General features: G+C 45.7%; 1 protein-coding gene across 1 annotated transcript in view; it reads right to left on the bottom strand.

The window, feature by feature from the left end:
- Positions 1–21,509, bottom strand: part of LOC143180246 (LIM domain only protein 3) — a 61,050-nt gene extending 39,541 nt beyond the window's left edge. The window contains exon 1 of the mRNA XM_076379829.1: positions 21,173–21,509. The gene's annotated coding sequence lies outside the window, so the exon portion shown is untranslated. The remainder of the gene's footprint in view (positions 1–21,172) is intronic.
- Positions 21,510–22,216: the final 707 nt, after the last annotated feature.

Raw genomic sequence — 22,216 nt, 5'->3', positions numbered from 1 at the left:
AGGCGCGCGCAGTAAGTTAATTCTCTGGCATTACGCGGGCAAAGTGGGTCGTTAACAGTAAATAATACTGCAAGTATTACCGCCAAACGGCGCTCTTACCGGAGAAATATGGCACTCGTACAAATCGCGCTTAAGAATCCGACCCCGAGGTGCGCGCCACTGAGAAGAATGGAGGGACCAACCTCAGCCCCTTTGCAGCCGATTCGTATCTAATTCCCGTCTTTATCGCCTTGTACTGAAAGAAAGACTGTTTCAAAGGTACTGAAAGGAAATTGCTATTCCTATAGAGAAATACAGGGCTCCGATTAATCGATTTACTACACTAAAACCATAATAAAATCTGAAATTAATTTTCAGACTAATATTGTATCTTCTTATACCATTTCTAAAGTACAAGATCAAATTTTTGGATGATCAGACAACCAAACTCAATCACTGCAATTCCGCAACCTCTGTACATAAGCAATTACTTTAATATTCAAGGTTGGTAATAGCCGGACACGGGGTTTATGATTCGCTCAATTATTCAAGTCGCCAGCTGGTTACGCGGGTCTAAATTGAGATCTAGGCTATGTCCGGAATTTCCTGTGGAGGAAATCTAAACTTGGCCGTCGTTGCCTTGAATTTTGCAACGTTTCCATAGACAACCGCTAATCGTTTCATTGCTGCAAAGTGCGATAGCATATGATGGCAAACAACCCGCCGAAAAACAGATTTCAAAGAGTTGAAATTTCAAAAACTTCAGATAGTCCCTTTATTCTCGTCGTTTCACTTTTAGCATTCTTTTTCGACACTTCTGTGGTTCAGCCGATCTGACGTATCATGTATACTCTCTTCGCTCGTGAAGCGCTCCAGCAGAATGATCGATTTCGAAGCATCCATCAGGAGCGTTGGCGAAATACTTTGCAGAGACTTCAACGCTCGTTTCCAAGGTCCGAGGCTTAAATAATGCATGAGAAGGCAGCCGAAAAATGAGCGGCGGGCAGAACCGGAAGGGGCTCCCTTTCTTTCTTCGTCGCTGGCCGTTCTGCCGGAAATGAGAGCGGAGACAAGCAACAGCCACTCATCACTGATTCAGAGCGGACGTCCGTCGGGAGAGACGATGCTCGGATGCCCGTTTAATTGAATCGCAAGACTTGCCTCGATCTTCTCTGAGCCGTTCTGCACGCGTTTCCGTGCCTGTAAACGACTCACTGATTTAAGCCTCGGATCTCTCCTCGAGGTCTGTCGGAATTCACCCTGAGCGCGTAAACTTTCATGCGAGTCAGTGCCCACGGTCGTGCCCAGAACTTGTCGATTAGCAAGGAACGATTGCTCGTCTAACCAGCTTCAAGGCTTTGATGTGGCCCTCGTCCCTCGTTAAACGCTTAAGCAGTCCTCGAGTGGTCATGGGAAACGGAATTGTTTCTTATTCGTGAAAGGGGCGAACGAGAGGAAAGAAATGTTTGAACTGGTGCTAAAGCGCGGTGAGAGATTTTCGGTTCGAAGAGAAGCCAGACACGTGGAAGGCGAAAAGGATGAAGAGGGAGGCTTGGGTTAACTAGCGAGATTCATTAAGACGCAGATGGTGGACAGCGTTCTGGCCTCAGGTCGCACGTAATTATCGCCAGGAATTGCCTATTAGGACTTAATCGATCCCAGATTAAAAATCGTGGATTAGAGGTGCCCCCGGGAGTTTTCAAGTGTGGCTGACCAAGCTGTAACTGAGTTTCACGTCGACCCTCGGGCCATGCTGACCAAATTTCTCCTGTAGATAATTATAAGGGTCGGATGTTAGCCCTGGAAGTTTGGGGCAAGGGTTCGTGAGAAGATAATGCACTCCGCGTGGCGGTCGAGTACGTTGCTTCTCTCGTCTTGCTAATGAGGGAGCCGTTGTTGGAAATTATTTTCTCGTTGCGTTGATGGCGATGCTTCTTGCAACACGATCGCGGGAGGAATTTGTTTGTTTATTCTTTGTTAAACAGCAGCACCGTTATTGTTGGCGTGCGAGCTTTTCACGCGATTAATTGTTGGCAAGTTGGTACGAACGATGCGCGTAGCCGGCGCTTATTTAGCATAAAATGTAAAATAAGCCGTGGCCAGGGAATAAATTGTATTCCCATTAGGAGCGGCACGAAGAGCGAGTCTGGCCGCATTTGAATACGCTCGGATTAAAAATTAAATATTACCGTGGGAAGCGGCGGCGATTAGAGGCCGTGGCTCAAATGAAAAACCGCGGGAAAAAAGGGGACCAACTTGCGTGATAGAGGATGCCTATGCCCGACGGGAAAATATCAAATTCTCGTTAATAATTCCTCTAGAAACTCTTATGAACTTTATATTATCTTCCTTTAAAATCTTTTATCCCCGCTCACAAAATTTTATATTTTGTGTTCCACAAACTGTTAGTTATTACCTATTAGCAAGCCAAGCCTTCGTTCTTGCCAATAATCTACCCTCCTCTTTCTTACCTGCTTACCCACGGATAGTTTTTATATACATTGAACTTCGGGATAGACCTCAATATGTCTTTAAGGTCAACTATACCTTCAGTATTCTTTAGACCACGGACGGGGTCACATCAGTGTATAAGAATTACGTTTGCGGCTCGCTCTATCTGTGTCTAAAGTGTGAAACAAAATTTGAGTGATATGTAGATACTATTTCTAAGTACTATTAGTGTGTAAGTGTATGTTGACATTTAAGCAGGGTTGCTTCAAACACCACAGAGGTAAAGTATTCCCTTTCAATCTTCTTCTGTACAAGGAACTCGCGTATATCACTTGTCTCGTAATTTTCGAGCACATCAATCGCCTCGCATCTCTCAACATTCTTTTAAATCTTCCACGCAAACAACTAAAATTCGAAATGTCAGGATCGATCGAGTGATTTAAATGACGAGCGGCTCCAAAAACACCCGACGCGTCGCAGGGTGCAAGTAAATCGCTCGCGAACACAGTTCGAAATCGAGCGCGAGATAAAGCGATTTTCATGGAGGTCATGTGTTGCGAGGAGCGACAGGTGAGCCGATCAAAGGCGGAGTTTGAAACTTTTTGCAGTTCTCCGGCGGTCGGTGGAAAAAGAGCGACGCGCACGGTCGCGACGCGTTTGATTTGTGAGCGCTCGCGGGATCGTATCGCTCGCGCACGCTGCACCATAACCATCCCTCACAATTTCGGGGTCGAAGTCGGAGGCGCGCGGCTGACACAAGTGGTCGTATCTCGCGAGCTTCTTTTTCCCGAGCATTAAAGCCTCGAGCGCCACGGCGGAACGGTTAACTAAGACATCAGTCATAATACGCGAGACAACCGGATGCGAAGGCAGAGGCATAAAGGGCCCTCGTAACTCCTCGTTTACCCAGCTTTTGTTTCTAATGCCCTGACGCCGCGCGAATCTCCCCAGAAACTGCCTTTATGTCCCGGCTGGAATTCGCGCGACTAAGGTTTATGGTAGAGAAACGAAGATTCTGAGACTTGCGTCTGTGGGATACGACCCATCGTGCTCGTCGAGTGTTCTTTTGTTTCTGATATAACCACGTCGCGTTACAAAGTCTACGTGGACTTCTGAATGGGGGACTAAGAATGTACTAGAAAGAAACTAGGATCTGATATCTGCTTAATATGTGACTCTCGTACTGAGGAGGTTTGCACCTCGCAAGAATTTAATCTTTTTAAGCTTCTTTGGGAAGAATAGAGGAAACTTCACAAAGTCCTTTCTGAATTTTTAAGTCGCCCCTAGGCTTCGAGAAAATACGCCCTGAAGATTTTCGTAGTTTGCGTAGCACTTTTTTTCATTCTCTCACTTTGTATTTCAAATGTTGTATACCCCCACGTGAAGAAGATTCAAACACGAGCGATTTTCCAATATAGTGCCACCGCTCGTAAGACAGACAAATGCGTTCTGGTCAGTTGGGAAGCTCCAGTGCCAGTTGCCCGACGAGAGAGATTTACAAGTTTAGTTAGCTGCGATCACACCCGCGGGATTCAAACCGACGGGACGTACACCACCGATATGAAATTCTTCGTAGGTTTTTGTGTCGCGTTGTAAGCACCCGTGTCCACTCGCAGCGATTTCAACTCGAAAACGTAGGAAATTTCTAAAATATGTCTCTCATATGTTTCCATAACCATTCCACTTGAGAAGGAAGGATTTCTAGAAAATATGGGTTCAAGTTACATCGAGAAATCGCGATGGCCAACTGTTATCTCTCGAGTCCTTATGAGCGTTCGGTATTGGTGATATCGGCAGCCGACAGATCCAGAGAAAAGATTCTCGCCCTTCCTTCAGCGACGTCAACAAATCTCGCCCACTTCCTAACCGTTACAGATAGCCAGCCATTAGAGCGTCACTTTTTCCCACGTATATGAATGACCGGACGCGGATAAGCCCGCTGGAATATATCGCCGCCGGCCCGTTCTTCGTGCGAGCGCATTTGTTTGAATTATTTTATATCCCGCGATTTTTTATTATCAGTATCTCGTGTGACCATGCGCCAGGTTGCGTATACCGAAATCGGATCATTTACCAGGGGATACACTCGCAGCGCGAGCGATAAACCTTTCTGGATTATTTTGACAGAATCACGTATCAAGTAGGACAGAATGATAGCCGAAAATACTCATTAAAAACGGTCAATTTTTATGAAACGAATAAAACCGTGGGGAGGAATTCTCAAGTCGTTCTCAGTCGTTTCCATCGGAGGGTCAAGCGATTATCTCGTGGCTACGGACCCAAGCTCGCAAAAAGCAACGTCAAAGGCTGGTGTTCGCGGTTTCGGAAAGCTTTAAGCTCCCCAGTAGTCGGAGAAAATGACGCTCGTTCCGACGGTCGCCAGGATCGTCCCGTTTGGCGGGCCAAAACCACGTCGCATAATGGGAAAATTTGCGTAAACGGCGGGGTCATTAAGCACCCCTCTTACGCGTGAATGTGCGTGGCGGTCGCCGATGTGGAGACGGGGCTATAACTTGCGGTAATACCAACCTAACCGTGTACCCATGATTATAACGCTACCAATTAGTCAAGCCGGCTTAGGATGGCAGCCCTGCCCCGGGACAAGGGACTCATGCATATACCCAGTCGCCTTTAACTACACGCGAATCTTCACAGCACTGGCTCTGTTCAGCCGTCAACTTTAGCGACGAAGTTGAACTTAGCGTGGAACACGGTGGAACTTTAGCCAGCTTCAGTCACGCGTTCTTGCGGCCTTCCTACATTTATAATTCCATTCAGCGTATTGCATAGCTAACGAGTTGAAATTCATCAGGTGTATGCAAATTTAGAGGCGATTGTTGAATATATTTTTAGAATTAACACTGACTATATTTCCTTGCTCCAGAATCGGAACATTTTCGGTTATGAACAGTTAATAATAGAGTTTCCTATTTCTGATTGCTAAACGTAGCGAAGAGATCCAAACAGAGCGACGCTCGCTCTGCTCCGTTACCAATTAAGTTTCGTCGGCTGGCAATGCGTCCTCGTTCTCTGCGTGGGGGGCAAGTTTGGTAATTATTTAGCTAAATTGCGAGACAGTTGGCGGCGTACGGTAACATGTGTTTGGAACCGGCGAAAAATCTCTGAATTAATGCTCCGCCATTAATTATGTTTATGAGCCCAAATTGTCTCGGGGAAGCGCGGATACATGCAAACGTAATTTGCGAATTTGGCGGGTAGGTAAAACGCGCGCAATTAGGAACAATATCTCCGTCCTTCGTCCTCACAGCGACAAATTTACTTGCACGTATCACTTTCTGCATTTAGAGAATACGGGGTCGTAGAAATTTGGCAACGATGGAAACCTAAATTACTATGAGAAATACTCCTCCATAAAAAAAGAAGAATAGCTTAAAATTCTGTATGAAATATACGTAATTCCAAAACTGTAGGAAATCCGCCGTGAGTGCATAGACAAATATCGTTTGTTGCATTCGTTACGACAGTAGTCGATTGATCGTCCTTTTGAGCGTGGCGCGTCGATGGTTAAACAGACAGGCGGAACCGAAAAACTTGTCGATTCGATTAACTCGTTCGTTTGACCGATCGATTTTTCCGCGGTTGCTGGGCCGCCAGTTCTTCTTATCGTCGACCCATTATTGACAGGTACGCACGCTGACGTATTCCACGCAGCGGAGCAGAACACGCACCAGCCAGCAACATTTTACATCCCCTTACAGCGGCGTAAATTGAAAATCTCTCGGGTCAAGCTGGGCGATTTTCAAGAGGGGATATGTTTGTTTTGCCGGTACCTCTGCCCCCAGGCGGCCAGCACGAGGTGGTTCTCTGCCGTTGGCGTGCCGTACGTATCAGCTGTTTAATTAATTTTACGTCTCGTGCAAATGAAACGGAGAAATATAATACGCGACTCGACATGCTGATGTGAACGCCGTCTGAAATCCCTTCGAGCGTTAATATCGCTCGTTTCGAATCTCGTTCGAATGTTTTCCTTCTCTTCCACTCTTCAGGCTCTTGCCACTGATACGTGTCCACTGTTGCTTGTAATTGCTACTTTTACATTCGTTTCCATTATATCTTGCCTCTTTGGAATATTTACTCTTCTGTGAAGCACTTAATTGGACTCTCATACACATTTGTATATTTATGTATTAGTAAACAATTTTTAGCGTTTTTAAATGTAGAGGGGTTTTTCATTTAATAAGGGGAACTGAAGCATTGGTATAAATATTTCGTTCTAGTTTGTGCGAAAAAGTTTCTCACTGTAGGGTCTATTTAGTTAATCAGTGGATTTGATAAACGCTTCGCAAAGGCTTGTGCAGGATCCTACCAATCACGTTTGCGTTGCCCACTAATTTCCTTTTATCTTCGCTTAGCCGTGCAGGATTTGAACGAGCTCGTTACCGATTGCATTTTTAATTTCACCGTGCCTGTTGAGCTTCACGAGATTCCTGCACACCGCTTTGGCTCGAAACATCGTATTGCGTGTCATGAAAGATTGAAATCGCTGGTAACACGGGCTACATAGCGCGATTAAACGAATACAGAACCGCCTATCAATCAAAGAACCCTTGAGAATCACGAGTAAGTGGGATCAACGTATTTATTTTGTTCGAATTTTCCACTGGTTATTTGTATTTTTACAACGTCACAGGCTCGTCGAAAATCCGCGCGGCATCCATCGACGCGTATTCGATGATCGAGTCGAGCACGAGCGAAATCTCATAAGCGAGAATTAACAGCACGGCCGGTTTTTATTAGCGCGCGAATGGAGTGGAGCGATTCGACGTCATTTAATTTCGTTTGTCAGCGCGGCGGGCATTATTCGACATGGTCGTTCGATCGCTTCCTCGTTACGAATTCCCCAACGACAAAAATATAAATTTACGCCCACGCGGCCGTTACACGACTGGCGAAGACACGGGAATTGTATAACCGCGATAACGAAACTATTTTCATCGATGAAATTAAATTACACCACGGTACGGCTTGAACAATACAGGAGCGTGTTTCCAGCGATACCTGTCGACTCGAAAAGTTATTGATATTTGATCCCGCGGATAGCAAATCAAAATGGAATATTGCAGAATTCACGATGAAAGCAAGGCGGTGGCGTTCAGCAAGTGTCAATAAATTAACGTTCAATTGATGCTCAGATTACAGGAAATTTTTCAACCATTGTATTTTACGTTTACATAGTCAATAGTCGAAATACCAGGGCTAATGTATAAGGAACGTTAACGCAACGCTGAGATCCATGGTAACCTTTATAAAGTATGGATTCGAGTTGGTCGAACAGAATGCGATACGACAACCTATCGGTTGTTTCGTAGAATGCCGCGGGTCACGCTCGATACTGGCTTTATTAGTTCGCGGTAATAAATCAGAAGGCAGATCAATTTTGTCCTGTTCCCTGATTTCCGTCCCGTCGGAAAATCAGATATAAATTCGCGACTACGATCACACTATCGCGACTCGTTCGAACGTGCGATCGTCCGCGGAAACAGCCGCAGAGATATCGCGACGATGTCATTCGATGCTCTTAATTTCATTGCCCTCGTGTTCTCTCCATTTCGCTTGCCGTCGTTTCATCCATCGATCCACGTTCCGATTTATTCCCGTTATCGGGCACGAGTGATTGGTAACAGTCCTCTTGGGACTTGTTTCTCTGCATATGAACAGACTATTTTCAGGAAAATATTTTAAGAGCGGCATGAGTTAAATCTTTTAGTCAGTCGTAGATAAAAAAAAAGTATTCATAAGAATTGTGGATTTTGAGGACTAATGGCTTGATAAAGTTAAATTTATAAGGATTTCAGTAGGCAATGTGCTCTACAGGATTTTCAAAACTCTCGTTCTCAGTGTACCTAAATTAAATTGTGAATGGAACAAGAATGAAAAGAATTAAGATTGATTTTCAAAGATCACTTTTGCAACATCTAAGGTTAGAATATTGGAGGGCAGAGAACTAAGGTCTCTGTGAAAATGTTGAACGTTTTTTGACAGCCTAGTACGACACGTCCGCTACAGAAATTAGCGTTACCGCGCGCACTGTTGACTAACGATGGAGGGGCCCGAGTTCACGAGGGTGACCAGGCGGATAGCTTCCATATACATACATACATATATATCGACAGGCGCACATCGATTATATGCTCGATTAATTCGCGACCGTACCGACCCTTGATACGCTCGTTCGCTTACTCGCCCATTCGTTCGTGTGGCCACGACGCACGCGATCGATTTCACATGGTGGTAGCTTGCGCCCACGCACCTTGCGATTTTTTTTCATTTCGCCGTCCGTGACAGACGGCGTAACTTAAAATAAATCAGTCCCTTATAAAATGGGATCGTTACGTTCATCTTAAGAGTAGTTACTTTATAACATTAACGAAACAGATGCTTGATCAAAATGAATTCCATGCCGAGCGTAAAGCGGCAGTTCTCCACGTACACAGTGGTAAATTGATACGTGACCAAATTGATGCAGTGACAGAACAATTCGAACAATCCTAGATGGAATCTTCTCCCTTTTATTGGGATCGCATCGATGCAGCCACTGGGTAACCGATAGATCGGGCAATCTCAAATTCTAGTGAATCCGCATTGAAAATGAGAGATACACATTGCAGGGGTTTCTGCTTAATAACTCATTCGATCGATGAGAAATCCAGTCGCCCGTATAGTTGCTTCGATCATTCGCCGAGAAATTTCGTCATTATACGATACTCGATGCATGCTCGCAATTCTGAAAGGACGAGTAGCGACCGCTACGAAGGGATGGATTTGGATTTGGATTTGAAGGGTGGTGCAACGGTGGTAAGAGCGGGGCCGGGGCAAAGGGGGTCAGAGAATTGGAGGTTGGTCGAGCAATTAGCGAGCCGTCAGTGGCACAGTGGCTGACAGGGGCTATACAACCTCTCCTGCCTCTACCTCCGTCGTCTCTGGCCTCAGCATCGTTTCCACCTACAATCTCACCAGCATATGCCTTACTCAGCTCGTGTTACCGCTAATTAGAATATATAACGGTCGATCGTACTATTTTACCATTCTCGATTACTACTCGTTACTATCGACATTTCAAAAGCTGTTTGCTGCCTTCGGTATGATTTCGTTCACACCTTATACATCCAACCATCAACATTTGTTCACGATAATAGTAAGTGCCTTGCCACCAATGTCATTCTTCCATTTCCTTCTCCTCTTCTTGTTTCTTCAAAAAGAAATGAAACTTTGTACAAGGTGTTTCATAGAAATCGATGCTCTCTCTTTTGACTTGAGCGATGTTTCCCTATTTTTAATTCTCAGCAAATCCTGGACGGTACAGGGATCCGACAAGAGGGGAGTCACCGCCGAGGGAAGTATCGCGCGCGGCCGTTGTCGAGCCAGGGGGGCAGCGAATGCAATTATAATTTTAATTTCGATGGTATTTAATAAAGGGGCGCATTGCACAGCCTGCACCGTCGGACGTCCAACCCTCGAGCCTACCATACAGGCCTGTATGCGCTAATTAGCAGCTACGGCCCGCAGACCGCACGAATGCATTCTGCTGCTTGCTCACGCGCTGCCGCGTTGCACTTTCGTCTCGAACTCGTTCGCTCGAACCAAGTCCACCGCGTCGGTCGATAATCGAGCAGGATCAAGCATTCGATCGGATCGAATCTGCATTGTCTAACGGCGAGCGAGTAACAATTAGAGGTATTCCGGTTATTAGGGATTCATAACGCGATGAAAGGGACGTCAAAAACGGGCATAGCTGAAACGAAGTTACGCCGGAAACGCGTAACGGGGGGGGATCGAATTCAAGCGATGACCGAAGAACAATTCGTGCGAGTTAGACGAGCCTGTAATCGTCAAAGAATCGCTGACCGAGAGTAACTTCGTTATCGTGTTGTGTGTTCGTATCGAACGCCCTCTCTTCCTTTTTTCCTCCGACCTCTTTGCACGCATCTCCTCTTCTCACTTTCAGGGGATGTCGCAGCAGGTATCGCGTATCGGTCGAATCGCGTTCGAGTTGCGACGGACGCTCGCGGCGATTCAATTATACCGTCAACGAAGTTTGTTCGTATCAAATGCCGAAAGGCTGAAAATCAATCCAGGGTGCGATCGGTTTAATGGGGGCACGCACCACGTGCCGCGGCCATTATGTCCCCTGCTCCCCGCCGCCCCTTCGCTTGTCCATGCCCATCTCGACCTCCAGCGAATCCACCCTCCATCACCCCGCACCCATGCCACACGTATCGGCACCGCAGCAGCCGTTACCTCTCGGTACTTATGTGTGCAGACCCCCGCGGAAAGGATGGTTGACGATTATCGCGGGAAACGAACCTCTGGGTCTTTGAAGTTCGATCGAGCCACTCTACCCTCCTCTACATCACAGTTCCTCGAGAACTAATTAAAGAGTACTTGTACACGGAAGGTGCTTCGTTAAATGCGCACTACTAGTCCCATGTAGGTCACCCGATTCTATGTTCCTTCCCTTGGCGCTTCCACCGTTCACCCTTTAACCACCGCAGATGCAGCTAAATTGGAGGATCATCGATAACGTGCAGGATATCAGAGGAACTCTTTCACGGCGTTCGCGATCGACGCAACACGGGGTCCAAGATCCATCAATCGGCCCGTAATCGAGGCCCCTTACCCCTGTTCCGAACGTTTAATAACCCCGAGCTGGCCGATCAGGTCGACGCACGTGGTGGTAACGTGGATATGCTTGGGGAAATATTCGAACGGGCAGCGAGAACGAGGCGGAGAGAGAAAGAGAGGCCGCGAGGGTGAAGAGTTAGGATGTCGGTAGGCGAGGGTGGGATCGCGGGGGTGCGGAAGGGGGTAGGGGGCAGTTGCATATGAGCGATTGCCACACACGGCGTGTAACGCCGGCCGTGGCGGCGGCATTTACGTTAATTAAATTTCCCCAGGCCGTAGGACCGATCCTCTAGCCCTCCTCACTTTCACCCCTCCATACCGACGGCCCCAGCATCAATCATTGCACGCTCAGCCTCACTAGCTGGACTCCGCTATGCCGGAGGATCGAGTCGCCGGAGACTGTTTAAAATTGCTAACCCCATCCCTCTCGCCTCCTCGTCTCCCCCTTTTTTTTTCTCCTGTTCCATACCCTTTGATTCCACCGGCGAGCGACGGTTCGCCAACGGCGCCTTCCGCGACCTTCTGCACCGAGCCCGTCACGCGTCTCCCTTCGAAAGCTATGATTTCCCGCTAACTACTCGAAAGGGTATGAATTAAAGGTCACGCGGCGCAGTTTCCCCGGTCACGTACTCTTAAATACGCTGACCAGTTCTGATTTCGATGAGAGAGAAGAACCTCGGGTCAATTGCTGCTCTAAATAGAGAGCAGAGGGCAGAGGCTTTTTTTGGGTGACTTAGATCGGGTCAACTTTTATTTGGCACTAGTGGCTACTTCAAGTATTAAGTATTAAGTATTGAGGATGTGGTAGATTTGTTATTATAGGTACTATGTAGTGTAAACTTTAATTAGAAGTTTTAGGTCTTTTGTTGAGAAAACAATCTTTTCTGAAACTTTAGAATTTTTGCTTCGCTTGGCTAAAAGTGGATCAGTTGTTTCGTTTTTGTATTCTCTATTTGCATCGAAGTACTTGTGAAGTTCCAAAAAGAAAATCGCGAATAATTTATTCGCTACTCATCGATAGATAGAAGTTGCCCGATCCTTTGATTACATTACTTACAGCCTCGCGAAACGAACTTCGTCGCGTTTCGCGAAATCCGATAAATTCCTGCTCGCGTCTTGAAAACTCGGGCCACTTCGTCGCTCGTTCTCCCTTCAGTCGACCGTCCCAATCTCGTAATCGACTTTGCGAGGCAATTCTATAATCCCTTAAACCTAATTAGGGGCGAGTGAACCACGGCCAAGGCGGAACTCGAGTTAACTTTGCTACAAACAAGAACAATATCTTCCTTCGTCAGTTGAGGAACTTCGTTACCGAGGGCAGGGGGTGGAGTAAGACCAGGCCGTGCTGGACGATCCGCTAAGGATAGTCGTAAGGAGAAGAAAATAAGGTCGCCCTGAAGGATCGCCAGCGGCTGGCCAATGTAATCGCTTGTAAAAATGTAATAAAGGATCAAAGTCTGCCGTTGAAACGACTATTACGCGAGCACAGGGTCTTATGTCGAGAAGAAGCACTTTTCTCAGGTCTCTTCTGCGTCCACACTCTTTGTGATCTGGTAAATCTTATACTGCTCCTCAGAAGATGAATTTTATTTTGAGGGCTGTAGTTATCATGTTACAAAAGGAGTACCGGTAGTACTTTATATTAAAAGATAGACAAATTTTCAAGATTTCAAATGTTTAAATATTCAAATATTCGAATATTCAATATTTGAATATTCGAATATTCAAATTTTCAAATTTTTTAATTTTCAAATTTTTAAATTTTCAAATGTTCAAATATTCAAATTTTCAAATTTTTAAATTTTCAAATATTCAAATATTAAAATTTTCAAACTTTCAAATATTCACATATACGCAAATTCCAATTTAGTAGATATCATCTTATCTTTAGATACTCCGACCTACATCTTTAGTTCTTTATATCATTTCAATTTGATTTACTGCAACTCTCGAGTTCTGCTCAATAAGACATCAGGCCATCAGGTGGAATCCGAACACATGACATATGTCCATGCGAGAGGTCCAAACATTCCAGCGACATTCGTGCCCCTCAAAGCTCGAGACCTGTAGCCCCTTTGCTAGGGAATATTCGACGTCGAACTCGAGTTAGACGATAGGGGAGAAAGAATCGCCGCTCGATGCACCCGAGACGCTCGAGCGCACCCTCCAGCGTGGGGGTGGCTCTGTCTCCGAAGGGGCACTCCTCGGACCGGAGTATTTCATATCTGACTATCAAAGGTGGAGCTTTGTGCAGTTTATATTAAATCATGGCACGGTTACGGGGATGTCAATAGACGTGCCTTTCCTCTTTCGTTGCGTCGCACGCTTTATCCTTAGACTCGCTTCGGGCCATGGAAACGTGTTCGGTTGCACTCGTGACATTCAGATAAGAAAATTCTATTAAAAGACCTGTCGTGCAGAGAACGTCGTCAACACTTTTTTAAAACGTAACTATTCTTTCTGGAACAATTTTAAGGTCGATAAAGCACACGACGAGAATATAATCATTAATTCAGTAGTTGAACCGACGCTCACCTGCCGAGACTATTTCAGTGAACGCGAAGACGTTTCCAACTCTAAATGTTTTAATATTATCGTCGGTATAAATGAAATATAATCCCTCTTCAAGTTCTCAGACAGTGCCTAAAATATCTTTTTATCACATTATCGAGTCTGGGGATCGTTGGAATTGGTAAAATTACCAGCTCAAGGAAAATCGAGAGGAACGAAGTTGCTCGGAACTAACGAATGAAATCAAATCAGTCCTGTTTGTTGATTCGCTACCGGTCGACGGAGATAGATCGAGTGCACAGAAGAGGCGCGGGTTGGAAACAAGAGTCTGTTGTAAATACCAATCGACATGATGCACGCACACGAGGAGAATACCAATAGCGTTATTACGTCGAGTGTTGTTAAGACTTCCAATTATTTCGATGTACTAATTTTTGGCAGCGCGCGTTTCATTCAGGAAAATCGGTGGAAAATCGTCCGATTGTTTGTAATATTTCCGTGATACGCGGAAAACCAGCAAGCGGTAGGAAAACAACACGTTTTTATTTTCCACGAATCGTACTCCGAACATTTTTTCAATTTCCTCTGGATTAACCTATACGATGGATCGGTTATAGAAAAATCTAGAATTCTCGTACACGTTAAAGTATTTTGCACGAAATTTATGACGGATATAGGTAACAATAACGGGAGAATGATATCAACAGAAATGGATAACCCGATTGAAATCAGAAGGAGATGGTTTCAATAGCGTATCGCATCGATAATGCGTTTCGCTCCCGCAGGAATCTATCCGAAGCTTATCTCATTTATTACGCCCCGTGTTTTGTTCTCGTTCGACGGTTATTTTACAACCCCAGATAGGGGGAGTAACGTCTTTGTTTTCGCCGCGCAGCATCCTCCGACGACCCTTAGCTCTTCCAACAACGGTGAACTCAAGGGAAGTCCTAAGATAAGAAACCATCGTGCCTTCTGATTTTCCGTATCGTCACCTTTCTCTCTGTTCCACGGATCCCAGCGAACCAGATCGGATAATTGCTTTTCATCCAATATCAATTTATTTCTAAGCCGCGTTTCCCGATTGAACCCTGTGCCGTTTAGACGAAAAAAGGTTCAGTTTAATTTACACTGGGTTAAAAGGTACGTTCTATAATTGTATAGGTGCATGGCTAGTGTTGTATGTTTGTTTCCCTCGCACATGTTGATTTTTCATTTCCAAAATACGTCCGAGTACGCCGGAATCTCGTCAATCGTGTGTCCTGGAGGTAGCGCGTGAAAGGAATATCGATATCGAATCATTCGACCAAATGAAACGCGTATCGCAGTTTTTGACAGCGAATCACAAAAGACTCTGACGTCTACCGCTGTTCCCGCGATCGAAAAATAAAGCTGGAATTTGTATCGTCATTTTTGGGAATAATCCGGGCGGGATTAGTTTTATTTGACACTTTGAAAAAACCACGCTCGGCCAGGAAATTGAAATAAACCTGGGGCAAAGTGGAGCAGGGAAGGCGAGAAATAAATGACAAAGCGGGATAGGATGGGTGGGGCGAGAGAGAGAAGGTAAAACTTAAGGTCGTTTTGTTCGAGGAAGGAGATTGGCTTGGAAGAGAGAGAATACCTAGTTGTTAGCAAGCACGAAGCAGTCCGGGGTTGCTAGATAAGGCGTGGGCATAAACGTCCGCAGATAAGGGTAGTTTGCACCCCCGTTGTGGACAGTTAGCCTTAAATGAGCTGTGGGAGGGGCACGAGACGTGTAAAGGCTTTTGTTGCCCGGGCTCCCATCTTCCCGCTTTTGAAATCAGTTTTGCTGATGTCAGTTCTCCGCGATACTGGATCGAATATTCCGCGTGACAAAGACGAATTCTTCACTCGAATGTTCTTTTCCGCTCTCGAAGCCTAACCAGCGGTGCTCGAGATAACGATAGGAAAGGGTGGAAACGTGAAGTAGGGAAGAAGCTGGCCGATTAAAAAGGAATCTTTGTTCAAACCGAAGTCAGATGTAAAACGAAAGAAAAATATCGACGGTCGGTGATTTTTCACGAATGTCGTACGTACAAAAATCCTGTCTCGCCGTTCTAAATTCCGCTTATCTAATGGGGTTTCGACAGTAATGTGCCGGCGTATTATGTAGAACCATCCTGCCAGGACCATCCCTTTTACGTGGAAGGCCACGAGCAGCGGTGCCGTTTAGCGTCAGATAGCGGAAACGTATGAGGGACGGGGTGAAGCCACCCTTATCTTAAGGGTAGCTACTCAATAGCTAGTCGCGCCGAAATTTCTCTCGCTCTCTCTTTCTCGTTCTATCTTCACTATTTCTTCCTTGATTTTTTTCGAATACTATGTATGTACCTACTTTTTTCACATTTTTTCAAACACTTATTTTTGCGTACTACACAAGAGAAAAATTTGTTTGAAATCAGACATTTTCATTTCCCACTAAAAATTCCGAACGCCTCCGTATTGAAGCTCGCAAGGGAACTATGTCTACCATCCGCTAGCTACTAAGGAATATTTCTCATTCGTACCTGCGAGGCACACGCGCATAATTTAATGTACAAGACACTGGAGGCACGAGCTGGGCTCTAGCCGCTCCGCTTAGGGTTACTTATACTTCAGGTTGGGGCTATGTGTGTAATGTGCAGGAGTGCCTGCAGGGTAGGTGCTTGCGGTAAATCTAATAACGTTGTAATGCTGTTACCCCCTCAAAGTTGGCCCGTAAGTTTCTGCCTGGGCCTGTTGGCTCCGACTGCCGTGCCGAGAATTCCTAACGCGTGTACTGTTTTCGCTGCATACGCGACGCGTACGCATGCTTCTGGGAAAAAATAAACTAAGAAGCCTTTCAGGAGATACCTGGAGTCTTCAGATAAAATATTTTACTTAAGAAGAATCTTACAAGACACAGGAGACATCCCTAGAAATCTACATGAGGCATTGAAGGCGACAGTGAACTGACCTCTACTCGAAAAAATCGAAAAAATAGGTCATCTAAAATAATTGGTCTTTGTAATAAATTAATGCTACTACCTTGATTTCGGGAAAAATGTAACCAAGTCCATTTTTGCACTCAATATCTCATATATACAGCACAAGAAACTTAATCTATCAGAGTTCCACATCAGAAGTAGTCAAAAACTAGCCAAAGGGATTTCTCGAGATCAAAACTCACAATTAGAAAACGCGAAAAGAATTAACATATACCTTGTCGATTGACATCCCAGGAAAGCGGGCAACAGGTGATGCTCATTTGCAGACGTAGTCGTGATCGAAAGAGGCGGGTTCTTCTGAAAATTTCGTGCGACCCACCCCTCGATCGTCGTCTACCCTCCTCGCCAGTTTGTTAGAGGTCCGCGTAGATATATGTCACGAGCCAAGGTAAGCCTCGCAGTCACCCGAGGGTGTTCTGCAAACTATGCTTCGCGAAAAGTTCAACACAACTTCATAACATCGGTGTTCCGTGAGAGAGAATTAGGGGGTGAGAAGGGACCCGAAGTGGATGGTCGGGAGAAGTGCGGCTGTCGGGGGCCGGGGGTAAATTTGTTCTAGCGTGAGCTTACATGGGTTACGTTAAGTACATAGGTGTTTGGGGGTAGTTAGCTGTATCTACTCGCGCAGAATTCGCTGCAACTTGAAACGCCTTGTACCAGGGGCAACGATTCTCCCGTGGATTCGGCAAGTTTCTACCACGGCAACCCCCTAATAACAATCAGAAGCATTAACGCAAAGGACTCAGAGCTATTACCACGATCCATCCCCCCGCGATATCTGGCAATCATTTTATGGGAAATATCGTTTTGCCTTATTCGTAACGGTGGTATTGTTAGGAGCATCGCAAAAGTTCGATACATTTTTGTAACGAACATTGTTCAATGAATTTGCTAAAAATACGTTTCGATCCGTTTGAATAACAGTCTCGTAATAGGTCGCGCGGTTTATCGCGGAAAATTCCTCGGTCGTTTAAAATCGCAATACAAAACAACCGCTGACCCGAATCCTATTCCTCTTCCACGCTCCCCCTGTTCATCCCCCTTCTCCTCTCTCCCCCTTGACTGCTCTTTTTCACAGTACCGACTCGCGGAGATAAAAATCAGTAATTAGCCGGGACCATTATGGCGGCCGTTTGAAAAATTAGCGGGTCGTGGGGTAACCGCCCCTCTGGGCATAATCCTGCATCGGTAACGGCGCATACCAACGTGCATCCAACCTGTCTCTGATTTATACGGGTTTGCTATTAATTACAACCACTCGCTGGCTCGCTTTCCAGCAGCCTGCCCTTCTCCGACCACTCACACGCAACCCCCCCGATCTTCTTGCGCCGTACGTTCTGGCAAAAACCGAGGGAAACTGTGATATTTGAAAAATCATCGCATCTGGATGCGATCTGAAACTCAAGAGCATTTCTTTAGTCTGCAATCTGTACTCGGATGTTTTATTGAAATCCGGAGAATTTGGGAAACCTGAACTACAAATCAATATTGTTTTCGAGGTTTGTGATAAAAATTGACACTGCTGCGTTGGATAGGGTCAAAAGTCCGCGTAGACAAGCCTTTTTGGCTTTATACCGCTTATTCTTTACGCGTATTGTATTACACGCTCGGTATTTGTTTTACCATTGCCATTGTCCTCATCACTTCCATCCTTCAGTGTCCAACGGTCGCGTTTTGACCTCGCTAGCTTTTTTTTTGTTATTTGCGTACGAAAGAATTCGAATCGAGTGCGCCGAGCCGAAAATTCCGGCTGGGTCTCGCATCGGTTGTTGTTTCAACTGACGCTGGCCAGCCTCGACGGACTGCGGCGCAATTAAATTAAATGCTTCGGATTAATTGTTCGAAAGCAGTTAAATTAGTTGCGTTTGTTTTGCCCGATTTTTGCGCAATCTGGGCGCGGAATGCGCGAGGTGCACACGCAATAGGGGGAGAATTTCGTTGGTCGGTCGTGCGGCCTCGAATCTCGCGCGGCCGTATCGCGGAAAAGCGCGTCGAAATGCATGCGTGCTTGCGTCAGAAGGACACTTAAAAAATTCATTTGCCAGCCCGCGTACATGTTTGTATGCTAAACGAATCCATGAGCCGTACACGTTTTTGTTTTTCATCTCGCCGAAAGCTGAATTTGTGATTCCAGCCACGCCTCTGTATAGGGGACACCACGCTTAACGAATGAGGAGAACGATAAACAATTTTTTATTTTATTTTCGTTGTAATAGCAATACTTGAAAATACCTCTTTACGTAACTTGTGTACATAACAGATTGACAAGTGTAGGGATAATAGGTTCTTTCTTTTAGAAAAATAAGTTTATAAAATAATAAATGAAGGATTCTCAATATTTTCAGTGTTTATTAGAATCACTATGAACTCATGTTTTAAGATCTTGATTTTGTATTTAATCGTAAAGAAATTTATGCAATTAGGGATTTAGATACCTATTCTTATTATCCTTAGAGCTGATCCTTAGTGCTTAGGATCATATTTATGCTTAAAAAAACCATCTAAGCCACCACATCTTGTCGCGGCTATTTCCCATGGGTTGACCCCAAAGAAATTGGCTCACCTCGCGAGGGAACTGCGTGCAAGAGCCTTATACCGCCTATACGAGCAGGAGTGCATCGTCAGCGTCGACGCGGACTCTTGAGTCGCATTGCTTGGATGCTGGCGCTGCGTCCAGGAAGCGAACCACCGTCTGGCGAGGTTGCAAGTAAACGTACGCTAGACATGGTTAGACTGGCATCCGGCCGCAAGCTCTCAACCTCATTGCGACCATACACCACCCCGATTCCGGTTAGCTTTCGTGCTTCTCCCGTCGTTCTGTCTCCACCCACCCCCTACGAACCTGCCTCGTCGACCGATGCCCGTCCACCAGACGTCGCATCGTTGAGACATTCAAGACATAACGGGCCGAGGAGAGATATGCATCATTAGGATTGCCGGACAGCCGACACACGCGGCGTTCCAGCATCCTTCGGTTCTCGATCGGTCGAGATTGCTGGAATACTGAGGGGTGCTTGGGCTTAAGATGGTCCGCATAGCCGATTCCACGATACCCGCGCGTGCCATCGGATGCAGCTATGCGTGCAGTTACGTTCGAGTTTCAATAGACACGTTCAAAGATATACCTGAATTAGGAGACGAATACTTTACTCGAAATAATTGATTATGTAATTAAAACAAACCGATAGGGTTTCATTTTTTTTTTTTTCAAATTCTACCACTTTTAAAAATTGGAAACCTTCCCGCGCGACGTTTAAACGGGCTCTTGGACAATAACTGGAGCCTTCATTGTCGACGACGAGAGCCCATTTTCTGAAGGACTAAAGTGTCCTTCCTGAAGGGTTGGCTCGTCCGTGAATTCCTAGCACCGAAATTGCATACCTCTGTATACGCTTGCATACGGGCTGGAAACAAACGAATAGGGTTGTTCAGGCACCATATAGGGTCCACTGGGACGGGACAGTGCAGGGGGGAGAGGGTGCGTAGGTGAGCCAGAGACAGGGATGCGGGGACAGTGTGGGATGGAGCGAGATACGGGGCAGGGAGAAAGAAAGGGAGAAAGATAGATGGAGATAGGGTGCCTGGAGGGGTGGGGTGGCAAGGGGTAGGGGAGGGTGAAAGGGGTAGATACGGTGGTGGTGCCGATGGTGGTGCCAGTGGCGGTGCCAGTGACTCGGTCGAACGGCGAGAGGGGTTTGGAAAGCGTAATCGTTCTAGCCCCGCACCTGAACGAACTGCCCCTACGTTTCTCGTACCAACCCCCTCGCACCCCTGATGGCCTCGTGCCCGCTCGCTCTCGCTATTTATTGCCCGCACTCGGCCGGTTCACAACATAAATATGTTACACCTATGGCCACACCTATCGCCCACGGCTCGCGAATTCCTCCGCAAGCATGCGGCCACCCTGAAAAGAATTACCGCGAATAACCGGACAAACGTTTCGTTGCTCTCTTCCATTGGGTGTTTGTTTCTTTTCACTCTGTGATTTTTATTTTCTTTCTCTCTATCTTTTCTTTTTCAGACAATTTTGGTTTCGACACTTAATGAGTACCTATGTTAAGCTTTTCATTAAACAGTTCTTTTTTTATTTGTAAATTTTTTGTTGTAGAATGGCTCTATAATAGTTCTGAGGATGAAAGAAATTGAATGGTTCTTTTCATCAAATTGCTTCTTTAATGCCGTTTAATTAGTATTAAATGATTAAGATGTTTGTATAGAAGGGAGAACAATCAGGGGTTGCGCATTTGCAGATACAACATTCCCCTCTCACCGTCTTTGCTTTTAAAACGGAACCTGTCGACTACCTCTTAGCTAAGAGAAACAGTCTGCTACAATACTGCTTCAGGAACCGAGGGTAATGTAAGAGCAGACCCGTTAAGGGCTCGAAGCAGGGGTGGCACGGAGGGTCGAGTTTTCGAAGATAAAAGAAGGACCAACTGTTGAATACCGGCCAGGTCTCGTTACGAGCGCATACACATCACTATCAATATTCAATTATCGCTTCAACCACTCACGGAATTTTAAAATCTCCAGCCCCACTAAATTTTCAAAAATCTCCAGTAAACTTCGCGCCATCGAAAAACAATGAAAATATTACTTACGTTCTTCGCGATTTTCCCTGGATACCGAGGCTGCTCCCCTTCACATATGCCTGCGGATTGAATCTCAGTCTCTCACAGGACCCACAGAACACGAGTGCCTCCTGCCCGTTGGCCAGGCAAACAACTTTGTTTACAGTCAGCGATCAGATAAATTCAACTATAATTACCGATGATAAGGAGTAAGGTGAGAGGGGGGAAAAGTAATCGATTGTGCAAGGTGAAAAATGAACCGAAGAGTTCTCGACGCGACGCACGTCTTTCGGCGATGAGTCAAAGCTCGACTCGCGCTGGGCTACGACGCGCAAAAGCTCGACAGCTCCGCGGACGCACGTGCAACTCGGCCGCGTGGCACGTGGTGTTTGTCGGAGTGGCTCGGCCCGAAAGCCGCTCAGCAGAGCTTGCAAGCTCTCGAGCTTTCATTGGCCGATGGGTGGAAACTGCGCATGATTGCGGGTGTGGCCAGAACTTAAGGGGCGGAATAAGCTCGGGGTGACGATAGGGTATCCCGAAAGGGGCACGTCTTCGTGGGTGTCCACGTTCCACGGCTATCCCACCCCTGACGTGCTTTTTTCTTGAGCTTCCTAACGAGCGTGAGAACCACCGCTCTCCCGTCCGAGGCTTCGAGAACTCGCCAACCGACTTTCCTCGATCGAGGACCGAGGAGGGGCACCGTGCTTGGACTTCAAGGGGTAATTAAGGAAAACTAATGACGCCGAAGATTCTACGGCGCGCGGTTTTGCAGTTAAAGCTCCTTATGGTGATATAATTCAAGGAATTTTATAAAACAATAATGCCACTAGTTATATTTCTTGTTTAGAAAGAATTATGCAGAAATTTCAACTATATTCATTTTTAAATCACTTCTCTGCGTGTAAGTGGATAAAACTATGATAAAAGAGATTAGAAAAAATTCTTTATTTTAAGAAACTCTAAAACATATTGTCACAAATCTTTTTATAAAAAATTCTATAACTATAAGTAATGTAAAAATTGTGCTCTCTTAAGAGTATTTAGCGTACTTTAGTAATTGAGAGATAAAATATT

Source organism: Calliopsis andreniformis, chromosome 6 (genome assembly GCF_051401765.1).
Source record: "Calliopsis andreniformis isolate RMS-2024a chromosome 6, iyCalAndr_principal, whole genome shotgun sequence".
Taxonomy (NCBI): domain Eukaryota; kingdom Metazoa; phylum Arthropoda; class Insecta; order Hymenoptera; family Andrenidae; genus Calliopsis; species Calliopsis andreniformis.
Note: the sequence above shows the minus strand (reverse complement) of the source record. Positions and strands in the feature narration are given on the sequence as shown.